General features: G+C 34.0%; 1 protein-coding gene across 1 annotated transcript in view; it reads left to right on the top strand.

Moving 5' to 3' along the window:
* LOC104163392 (probable G-protein coupled receptor 125) overlaps positions 1 to 12,242 on the top strand; it is a 183,532-nt gene that overhangs the window by 61,930 nt on the left and 109,360 nt on the right. The gene's annotated exons all lie outside the window — the stretch shown is intronic.

The raw sequence follows: 12,242 nt of genomic DNA, 5'->3' as shown, positions 1-12,242 counted from the left end.
CTCCTGAGGCACAATTCTATCCCATGACCTGGCTGTGGTCTAAGTATATCATGCTAATTACACACCAACAAGGCTGCTGTAATCTTGGACAATGTGAGAATAGTTTATGAAATTTTAGTGCCATTCAGTATGAATCCAGTGTCTGGTTCCCATTTGATATCAGACCTGAAGCATACTTTGAACCTATTCTCTGTTGCAGCCTGATCCTGTAAACTGTCTCCAGTGTGCAAAGATAATCAGTTATACAGTTAACCCTTCCTTTGACTCGTTAAAATTACTTCAACATAAAATGAGTCTTTCAACCTTCTGTACTATCGTAATCAACTGTGTAGTTTATAGGGGACTTTAGATTCAATATTCATGCTTGAACTTTAAGGAAACTAACATAATTTACAGTCTCAGCTTCACTGAAAACACTTGTCAAATAAAGTCTTTTCTTCTCTTTAATTATTGTTCTAACACACGAATGAATTAGTAAATTTCAAAATTTCAATAATCTTTATTTTCACATGTAATCCCTGACTTCTAAAGTTTGAATTCTTCATAGTAATATCCATGCATTCCACTTAACTTTTCTATTCTATTTATTTCTTATATGCTCTGAGCCAGACTGACCTTTTGATTTGTCAGGTTGTTATCACAGGTGATGTCTGTGTGATAAAATATTAAAAGTTAAATTGGTACTATAGAATCATAGAGTCATAGAATCATTATGGTTGGAAGAGACCTCAAAGATCATCAAGTCCAACCTTCTACCCAACACTACCATGCCTGCTAAACCCACTAAACCATGTCTCGAAGCGCCACATCTAAACATTTCTTGAACACCTCCAGCGATGGTGAGGCCACCACCTCCCTGGGAAGCCTGTTCCAATACTGAACAACTCTTACAGTGAAGAAGTTCTTCCTAATATCCAACCTGAACCTACCCTGGTGCAACTTGAGACTGTTTCCTCTTGTCCTGTCACTAGTTACCAGGCAGAAGAGACCAACCCCCAACTCGCTGCAACTCCTTTCAGGTAGTCGTAGACTGCGATAAGGTCTCCCCTCAGCCTCCTTTTCTCCAGGCTGAACAACCCCAGCTCCCTCAGCCACTCCTCATAAGACTTTTTCTCCAGGCCCTTCAGTAGCTTTGTTGCTCTTCGTTGGATGCGCTCCAGCAGCTCAATGTCATTCTTGTAGGGAGGGGCCCAAAACTGAACACAGTATTTGAGGTGCAACCTCACCAGCAGAGAGTACAAAGGGATGATTACTTCTCTAGTCCTGCTGGCCATACTTTTTCTGACACAGGCCAGGATGCTGTTGGCCTTCTTGGCCGCCTGGGCAGACTGCTGGAGTTGATTGGTACCAGACATGCTAACCACGAAAAAAAATTCTAAAGTGCTTTGACAAAATCCTGTCATTATTTGCTTATACAACTTTGAGATGTTATACATTCTTTTCTCAAATACTTAATAAAAAATACATAATCAGTGTGTAAGAGAAGTCTTTTCTTGCATAAAATCAATTTTGAATGTCAAACCATACAAATAATGTATAAATAATAGTAAATTCATATGCAAAAGTTAGCAGGAGTGCAGAAAAGAACTCGATACAAAGATTTCCACCAACAAGTGACAAGGCATTTGGGGTAGGATAAAGCACAGAATTAATAACCCAGAGTAATGGTGAAGGGGAAAGTTTGAAGGTGCAGAAAATAGGTCTTATATTGTAAGTGCCTTTCCTGCAATCCACTGTATGTGAAATGTTCAGGATCTTTATAGGTAATTAATTATATCCATTTGGAAGATGCTTAGTAGAGTGTGCAGTAATTAACTCTCTCATCAATGCAGTTAGGCAGTTACAGATGTGCAGTTATCCAGCTATAGGTTCCAAAATGGTTTCCTACAGTACTTCTGCAAAAACAATTAGTTTTGACTAAGATTTGAGCAATACCTTGTCCTCTTTCAGTGAAACAAAAGCAACAACAGCATTTAAAAACTTCTCTTCTAGCTCTTTAAATGTACATTTTCATTAACAGGGACCTTCCTCTTGCATTGGCAATTCGTAATGGTATGTATTTCTAATCACCTGTGAACCTGGTTATGAAAAGTACTTTCATTTAAGCATGTGCTTATTGTTACTAATTTCATTGGGTTGCTTATCCATTTAAGATACATTTTTCCAATTTCAGTATGCATGTGTACAGAATTTTTCAAGTCAATAAGGCCAGCTAAGGAAATTTAGAATTCAAAGTAATGTATAGAATTTGTGAACTCAGTTAAAATGTAATACAAAATGCAAATACTTCCTGCAACTTGCACAGAAGATGGCTACTTTTGATTAATTTTTCTGGTCCAGTCTATCAGACTAAATGTTCCCCAATCGAGATTTTCTTTCATTCACATTAAAAAATTGCACAAATGTTTTTCAGTGTCCTGGTGAGAAGATTCACATTGAAATGTTCCATAACCACATACACCATATTAACAAGATGCCAGCAAACATACCCAACAAAATACTGCTATACTACAGTGTGCCACAGTATATCATTAGGGTAATTTAGTATCATTTTTTTCCTAGAGGGTAATAACTAGTAAGTTGATGGGCATCATAAATGTAGCATGAATTATGTTGGGATCATCCTTTCCATCATGATTTCCTCTAATTTCCCAGCGCACATTGCTTCTTAGAGAGTGTTACAGCTCTTTCCTCATCAAATACAATGAACTTGGAGTATGTCTGTATCATACAGATTAGTACAAGATTATTGTTTTCTTTTTTCTGAATCTGTAGTTTTTAGAACTGCAGAAAACATGCAATAAATAAAACACCGCCAAGTCAAGCAGGACACCACCAAACAAAAGTTAGTTTCTCAGTTTTTTATGTATGGCATGTTACAGTGAGACACTGGGCTAGATGCTAGAATACATAATACCATTGCTTATTTTGATTTCAAAATATTTTTTCCTCCAAGTATTGTAAAATATGTCATGATTAAACATCCAGATCAAGACATTTGATGTTACACATCAGAATTTGTACTGTTCCTTTTCCTTTGGGAACTGTCTATTTTTGCCCCTTTTTCTCTTTTTCCTATTCTCTTCTGTCTGTGTCTTAGCACCCAAAGTATTTTGCTCTTCTTGTATTGGATATTGATATTAATTTGAGAATTTTCTCTGGGAACTTATGAGAAAGTTTACTTGGGTGTAAATTCTGTATATTGATTTTACAGTAACCATTCTAGGTCTGTTTCTTCTTTCTCTGTGAGTAGGTTGTTGGTACTGCCACAAAGGGATCTCGTACACAATATAGGGATTTTAAAATTTATTATATTTTGCCTGCTCCATCCCTTTATATTTATTCTACATGTTTTTTTATCTTTGAAATATAGTTTTAAATTTTATCCCATAGTGGTTTTTATTGTGATTTAGAATCTATCCAGACATATAGTATCTCTTTATTCAATATTCTGAATAATCACATTCATTATATTTTTTATGTTTAAAAAGAATTTTTTATATTCTTCCTCATTTTTAGACATAATATCTAGGAGGTATAGAAAAGTAGCTGTTGGCATCTCTCTTATTATAGCCATTTAGTCATTGTTTTAAAGTAAAATTTAAACTAAGTAAAAGCATTTCATACTAAGAAAATTATCTGGGAAGAATTTTCACTTATTTTGAATTGTGGCAATATGATATGTAAACTAGTATTTTCCATGCAGGCATTAATTTGCCTGCAGGTGTATTTAGACTGTACACTGAGTACTAGCTATGGAAAAAGCTGAAATGTCTGTTGTTCAGTTGTTTAGGTGGGTTTAATTTCAAAATCAAAACCAGACAAGACAAATTGCCCCTGTCTTTCTTCTTCCAGAATGCTTGAATCACACATTTGTATATTCATACCTCTTAGTGCTATTCCTTCTCAAAAATGTCTTTATATATTTATGCCTGCTATGACATCTTCAATATTTGTAGTTTGGTATTCTATGCTCAATACACCTTCTTTTCTCTGCACATACTTCCATGGTCTTTTATAATGTGGATTTCTATCCTGGTCTTGCAGATCTTTCTAAACATTGAGAAAATGAAACAGTACCAAAACACTATTCATTCACGTGTGACAAATGTAAATTATGTTAGGGATACAGAAGGGTTTCTACAATTCTTTTATTTGTTTAACATGTGTTTTAACATATAAAAATTTACGTTATGTCTTTTTCAAAGTAGGAAAAATTTATCACTTTTTTTTTCACAGGTGCTTAGAACAAACTTTAAAATGTGTCATTACAAGCTCATCTACCTTCTTTTTTTTATCATGCCCTTTGCCACTTCTTTTTTAGCAGATAAAAAGCGTATTCTACAAATAACATCAGCCACCTGGAAGTGTTTTCTGAGTTTCATTGTTCATGGTATTAATATTTCAGAGACATGTATTATGTTTAAAATAAAGTTATTTAACTGTTTCTCCTTTAATGCTGTGTACAGTTTGGACTTCTATTTTGTATGCATGAAGAAGTGAAAAGAAATCTGAATAGCTTGAAGAGCATAAATACTAGAATAAAAGGACTGTGAAAATTACCAACTTGTATTTGATATAAAATTCTGTTATTTCAACTCACATTTGCTTTCTTGTGAAACAAGCTTCTGTTACTGGACAGACATGAATCATATTGATTTTATGTATGCAGCCAATATATATCTGAGACAGATACTGTCACTGTGTCATCCACAATGGCTGGGTAAAAGACTATTTTCTTCTGATTTTCTGCACCATTGCTCTTGTTACAGGAAAGTTCTCTTTGGGATTTCCCAAAGGGCATGTAAGATTAGCTTCCTTGTTTTAAACTGTCAGACTCTTTCATGTGCATTCTGCTGTTAAATAATAGTTTGTACACTAATTAAGATAAATCTCATAACAAAAACACATTGACACTGTAACAGTTAATAACACAGTACATTAGTTGTTAGAACATATTTTAAGTTAACTTAATGGTACAAAGGTAATAATGAACGAGTAGAATACTGAGTACTAGTGAAATTCCCAGTTCTGCATTGACATTTGAGGAATTATACTCCAACTCTAATTTTCTGACTATACTAATAATCAAGTTTTTATATTTTTTATGGAACTGTATATAAATTGAATATTTTCAACTACTCTTTTCTAAATTCTGCTTTCTAATGTCTATTTTATTTTCACTGAGGAAGATTGATGCTGTCTAACAGCACATATTTTAACATCCAATAAATAATTACATTTTGTTTCTCAAAACCTTTTTCACTACATGGTTGTTTAGCTAATTGATTGTTACTTATATTCCCACTTTCTAAATGGATAATTTGTAGTAATTGTAGTAATTGTAGATGTGTGTTTAAAAGTTTTTCTTTTTTTTTTTTTTTTTTTTTTTTTGGTTTTTTTTTTTTTTTTTTTTTTGTGGCTTGGTTTGATTCCTGTTGGCTTGTGTTGGACAGCAAATAGTTTGATGATAACAAAGAGTTCACTGAAATAGATTGCTTTGATGATTAGCAGGTGATATGGCTGGAATTTTTTTTCTGAATGTGGGTTATTCTAGAAACTCTAGTTGTTTCCTGACTTTCCAGTCTCCAGCTGTGTGTGATAATCAGGGGGAAATGACCAATGGCACAGAGGTGAGGAGGTTCTTTTTGGAGGAGTCAAACCCTGCACATGGCATAAAGGTGCTCACTGAAAGGTATGGTCTTTTTCATTACAAAAGTGACAGTGTTGGCTGGAGCTCCTCTTAAGGATCTGATCTACTCAAGGAAAAAGCAGCAGTGTACAAGGTCATGTATCAAAGATTTTTTAAGTGTTTTTTGGCTTTGTGGGTGTAGAGGAATTAGTTTGTGTGATTTTCTATGCGGTAGTTAGGAGACTATAATGTTTAGGTTGTGGGAGTTTTTCAGAGACTATATATTTATATACACACTATACATATATATATATATAGCTAGATAGATAGTTATTACTGAATATGTATGGAAGTCAGCAATGGAATGCAAGCTTTCAGTCCAGGAAGTGGGTATGTTGCCTCTATATTTGAAGCACAGTATAGACCTAGGGGTGTAATTATGTAGAATATCTCTTTTAAATTGACGTACGAAGAGACTACTGTACCAATGAGTTGATTCATGAAAAGACTAGTATGCTCACAACTGTCTCTATGATACAGGAAGTGAAATTTGAGTTAAAAAATTACTGCCAGTATTGCCTTGTTGTTTGCTGTTTATGCAGAAATTATTTAATTTGGCAGAGTGCTGTTTCTGTGGTTTTGGTGGGCTTAGCTGGGAGAAGGAATTCATCCCTGATTTTTTTTGTTACTTCAAAAAAAAAATGGAAATGCTAGTAGAAATCTGTCAAGTTTCTTTTTTGGGTTAAAGGATTTATTTCATTGACTGTTACTGCTTTGTAGAACTTGAGAGATGTTCTGTGTCATGGTGAATCCAGAAGTGTTTAGCATATTCTGACTCGTCAATCTAAAAATAGATATAAAATTCTGTGAAGTTAAAATTTTTCTTGAAGTAGTTTCTGATTCAATACAGTGATATTCACTACAAATATATAGATGAAATAATGATGTGAGATTTTTTTTTATTGTTTTAAAAATCAAAATAAAATTCTGGTATTCTCTGCTGTATGAAAAGAACGATAAACTTGTGCGCATCTACGAGCACACATTCACATGCACCTGTGTGTATATAAATAACTTTACTGTGGAATTTTTAAGCAAATTTCATGATTTTGAGGACAAGAGTCCTGGTTTTGGTGTGGGTGGGGTTAGCAACAGTTATTTTGGAAGGAATAGTGCACACATGGACAAGTAATATTATGGTGCCTATAAGCTATTTGAGTTTGATCTATTTTCTGAACTTTTGGAATGTTTCCTAAAAAAAAAAGTACGGAGGGAAAATGAAGTAGAAAAGAGTGAGGAAAGGAGAGGGGAGAAGTAGTTAACTTAGTAGAATCAGTTTGCTGGGTTTACAGTCCTCATGAGATCATTCTCTGCTCTGTTAAAACATATATTGTTGGAGGGTGTGGGAAGAGGGAGAGATTTGGTGATGGGGGAGGACAGTTGTTTATTTTTCTAAAAAAAACAAACAAAACTTTATTACAAGACTTGTGTTATTAGGAGAGTTGACTGAGACTGTAATTCATCATTCTTGTCTGCCATTTTAGACTCAATGTCATGTGTTACACTTCAAATAAGATGTAAGAGTGCACGACTGCTGTCCCAGTGGGCATCTCACAAAGATGTGCATAGTATGTCTTGAGCCCATCTCAGTGAGAAATTGATTTTTAACTAAATGAATGTTGATATGCTGATTCATGTTCATACCAGGAACTTTTCCTGCATTATTGATTTATGTATGGTTGGCATAATACATATTAAATATATCAAGGAAAGGTTGTAAATTAGTTGAACTGTTATTGAACGTAGTATGTACAGACCTGAAAAGTACAGATGTGATCATAGTGTAACTTCCTGACAGTGAGTTATAAAAATCACATCTTCAAAATTCCACAGTTCTACATAAGAACTAATTCATTATTCTACATTATTGTTGTTGTACTCCCAAACTGTCAGTGAAGGAACTTACAGGTGTTAATTGAGTTTCCAAATCATCAATGAAGAAGCTTACTGTTTTTAATGCCAGATTAGTTTTTAATGAAGCATTGATGCTCTGTTTTACAGAGAAAGGAATTCTAAATAGATATTCATCGTTTGACTTTATACAGACAGTTGTTCTAAGTGAAGTTAATTTGCTTCACAATTATTTTTTAGGGAATGAAACTCATATTTAGCTTTGCTTTTTTTCTGAGAGAACTTCATGATGAAATACAGATTGTCAGATTTCCTTAATGAACTTGAGAAAAACAAATGGTTTTAAATGACTCTTCATCCAGGCCTTGTACTACTTTCTTCTATTGGTATCAATGAGTGACTACAATGTAATTTAAAAAATACTAATCAGAGGTTACAATTGTAGTTACATTAGCTAGAAAGATTCAGTATTTCAGTAGGAAACTTGAATCTAATGTTCTTTCAAATGTTAGTGAAAAGTGTTGAGTTTAGGGATATAAGCAGAGCCATGAAGCGTCAGTCCAAAGCTCAATTTAGCCTTGTTTCCTGCCTCTAGTAGGAGTCTACTAGGCTAAGTGCTTTGGAAGAAAAATATAGAGAGAGAAGGAAATGCAGTGGTACTTCTCTTTTATATCCACTTTTGTATGCCTTATGGATTTCCTCAACAATAGTCTGTATCCAGAAGATTGTCAACACAGAAAATTGGTTCCTTCTTTGGGAAAAAATGATCTGAAATTTTAAGACATCTTAATGGATTGGGTCTTACAGTACCACACTTGTTTTTATTTATGCACTAAATTCTATTATCTTTGTTCTTAGATGTGGAAATAGTTCTGTCTCTTAATGTACCATGAACGGAAATGTAAAAATCTGAAAACAGGAGTGATGACGGTTAAAAAGCCCACATCTATTAACAACCTTTCTGTGTGCGTGCAAATATATATTCATACACTATCAAACTGCAGTCCTGGAGATTTTCTGCCATTAATCCTTGTACTGAATTTTTTCATATAGCCTGCATTACTCTTTTTTTGTTTTTAAAAAAAAAAGTTCAATTGTTTTAAATTGTTTTAAATCAAAACAGACTGGAGGCTATGAATTATGGATAGCCAAGATAACACTGAATTGTGTCTGAATTGTATTCTTTTGCTAAACTTAGATTAAGGCCCCTCAAACCAAAAATCTGATGAACCAGAATTGAAAAACACAATGGCTAATTCAATGTGTACAGGTCATACAGTAGATGTAACAGCTGCTGCGTAGTGTATGCTTCACTGACCGGCATATGCTGCTACTCTGAAAGAGGAGTAAGCTTAGGACTTGACACTTTTAAAAAAAAATAATAAATAAAATAAAATCACATTTCTGTGACATATTACAGAAAGCCTCCTGTATTTCATAAGCTTACTTTGATCAGTACCGTGTAAAGTGTCTAACAGATTTGAAACTCTTACTAAATATAGTCTATCAAAGTTGCATATAATTATCAGACTCATTGAGCTGAAGAGTTATTTACAGCTATGTTGTGTTTCTTCAGCCTTTATCACTGCTCTTCTGATGATTGTAGTCATCTACAGAAATGTCACAGAACATCAAATATACTTTTTAAGTGGTACTGATCGTTTAAATGTGTACATCCTTAATTTCCACATAAAATAGGTTTACATGTGCATTCCAAACTATTTTATTAACAGCTCCTGTTCACCTGAACAATGGTTTTCAGTCTCTGTGGGCTTTCAGTGTACTTGATTGATTTGGCATCTGTATTTTAATCCTTTTCAGAAATTTGCTGTCTGATTTAAGTGAAGTCTGTAGTAAGCAAATACCTAATGGGAGTATATGTCAGAGTGTACGTAGTGTGTTTGAAATAAAATACATCTTACCCTTAAGAGTTTGGTTTAATTCTGTCAAATATCAAATCAAATGGCAGAATCAAGCTTCAGCATTAAGTTTTCTTCCACAGCGCAATTGCTAGAATTTCTTTAAGGAAGTGACTTTCAAAGAGGATCAGACTCACTGGATACCTTTTGCTACAGTGGTTCTCAGTGTTTTGTTTCCTGAGGATTCATTAAACTATGGAACATGACTCTAAGCATAATTGAAAACTAGCAGTGAATGTTAAAATCTATTGATAGCTGACTTTCTGCAATAAATACTCAGAAAACCTACTGCTATACTATTTGGACCTGCTTTAACATTGATGAATCCTACTGGAATCACTGCGCTGAAAAAGGAGTCTCTATTTCTTTTGGCAAATGATCTCTGAACTACCACTTTAAAAAAAAAAAAAAGCCAAACATAAAGTGACAAGGGCACTGCTTTATATCTTCATTTAAAAACTTTAAGAGGTTATCTTTTTCTGTTAGCATTAGGCTTAGGGATTCTTTCCTATATGTTAAACTCAAATCATCAGTGAAAGTAAGATAATTCAGTAAGTATTGAGACACCTTAAGCATGAGCTGGTAACTAGTTGCTTCTCTTAATTATCTGCTCATCCTTGATAGATGGTAATGTATTTGTTCAGGCTTATGCTAGTACGAGTTGCTTATGTAGTAGACATGTCCTGGCAATCCTATTTCTTCTAAAACACTGTTATCACTAGGAAGAATAAGGTATCTAGATGATGATGATTTTCTTTCCAATATGCCTTCTGTTTTTGGGAACATGTATACAGTTGATACAAGCTACCATGTATTTGCTGATTTCACAGTATCCTTGAAAGTGGTACAAGACTAAAATTGGTTGGCCTTATATTTCGGTCCAAATAATGGAAGCTTTTAATAAATGTCAGGATCTGAGAATAAGCTTCCTTTAAAATGAGATGGGTCTTCTGCAACTGGGCTATGAGTAGGAGAACCAAAAAATGAAGTATACCTTCTGTAGGCAAAATGTGCAGATGTGTCATGTGAAGTTGTTATATAACCTGAAGAGTCAGGGAGGAGATGTTTATTCAGCTCAGTGAGCAAGTGCTGGAGTGAAGTTCACAACTTTAGGACACTAAATTAAACATCATCAGTGCAAGAAGGGGACAGGCTACAGATTTCACATACAGCTATTGTGATGTCTTCACAGAACTATGAAGAAGAAAAAGTGTAGAAATACTTTTCTAGCACTAGAACTCTTCTCATGTTGTGTCATTAGCTTTGCTAGTACGTCCTTTTGTGCTAGCGTGAAAGCATATCACACTGATTTGCAAAGAAGAAATAATGGTACCACCTCCATTTTACTTAACAGTTGAAAGGGCTTGAGAGAGCACAAGCCTATCTCCTATGTAGGTTTCAATGTTAATATATTGAAATAATGCATCAAAATTGAAGTAGTGCATAAAAAATGTGTTAAAAATTAATAACTTCTGAGTGGCTGAAGAGATTTTAGAATTAACAGTTTAGAAATAACAGTTTCTAGTGGCACTCCATGCGTCATTTCTTCATTTCCCTTTGTAATCAGTTTAAGGGTTTTGTCTACATGCAGATACTGGGGAAAATTAATCTGAATGAATTTTGAAAGTATTTAAGTGAAACCCAAAGTACACACCTTTATCCAGAATCAAAGTAGTTTTAAATCAGTTCAGCTGAATTGAATTAATTTGGATATTAATTCAGCTAAATTTAATTAAGGCCACTTAGTTATGAAGGAAAGTGTCAACAGAAATGTCTCAGTACAGTTTATTCATTTACTTAGAACAAGTTATTAAAAGTCTTAATTATAACTTTTCTTGATCGTCCCTTCTATACATTCTCAACACATGTACACTTCCCAGAATTCCCCAAAAATTTTCCTGCGGAGTGTAAGAGGCTCATTCTATAATAATTCTGCCATGTAGAATAACTTTGTCCTTGTTTGCTTAATCAGTATTGAAAACATATTTTTCCTCTCCCTCTTTCTGCATTTCACCTTGTTATTGCATTCTGGTTGAGTGTTTTCTTTTGTTAAGCCACGCAGGAGAACTGACTGACCTCTCATTATCCCAGTAAGAAATAAGGTAGATTGTTTTAACTGTGGAACTACATACTGAACAATGCTGTACACTTCTTGTCACGTGGCATCACTATAGCTCTAAAAGCTATGTTACAGCTGAAATGGACATTTGCAAAACACAATATTCAGAAATTGCTGCAAAGGTTTAAGAGTTTAAACACATACTCAGTGTGATTTTCTTGACCATTATGTTTTTGAGATGTCTTTATCAACAGTTTCGTACTGTTACATGATAGTAGCTTTCTTAGCAATTATTTTACAGTCCTTTCCACCCTTAAACAAAAATAAATTTAAAATAAAAAAAGATAAAAATGAAAGGATAGAAGAAATTATTCTGTTTGGGCTTTTTTATTATCTATAAACAGCAATAAAATGAAAATGCAGTAAGTATAAATTTACTGGAGTTATGTCACATAATGGGGTCATGCAGCCAACCCAGGCAGAGCACAGCATAAAATTTAGTAAAAATACATATTAATTCCTCAAATTTTATCTCTGTAGAGGAAACAAGCATGTAAGTCTACGGAGCTGAATGAAAAAAACTTATCAGTGAGGAGCCTGATGTACATATCTGACAGCACATGTCAAGATATCCAGCTGCTTTTGTCATCTTGTATGTTTATATTTTCCTATGGTGTTGACTCCTAAATACTTATTTTGTAGTACAAGCACATTATAACCC

Source organism: Cariama cristata, unplaced genomic scaffold, assembly GCF_000690535.1.
Source record: "Cariama cristata isolate BGI_N322 unplaced genomic scaffold, ASM69053v1 scaffold4546, whole genome shotgun sequence".
NCBI classification, from domain to species: Eukaryota; Metazoa; Chordata; class Aves; order Cariamiformes; family Cariamidae; genus Cariama; species Cariama cristata.
The sequence above is the reverse complement of the archived record's forward strand: the minus strand, read 5'-3'. Positions and strand labels throughout refer to the sequence as shown.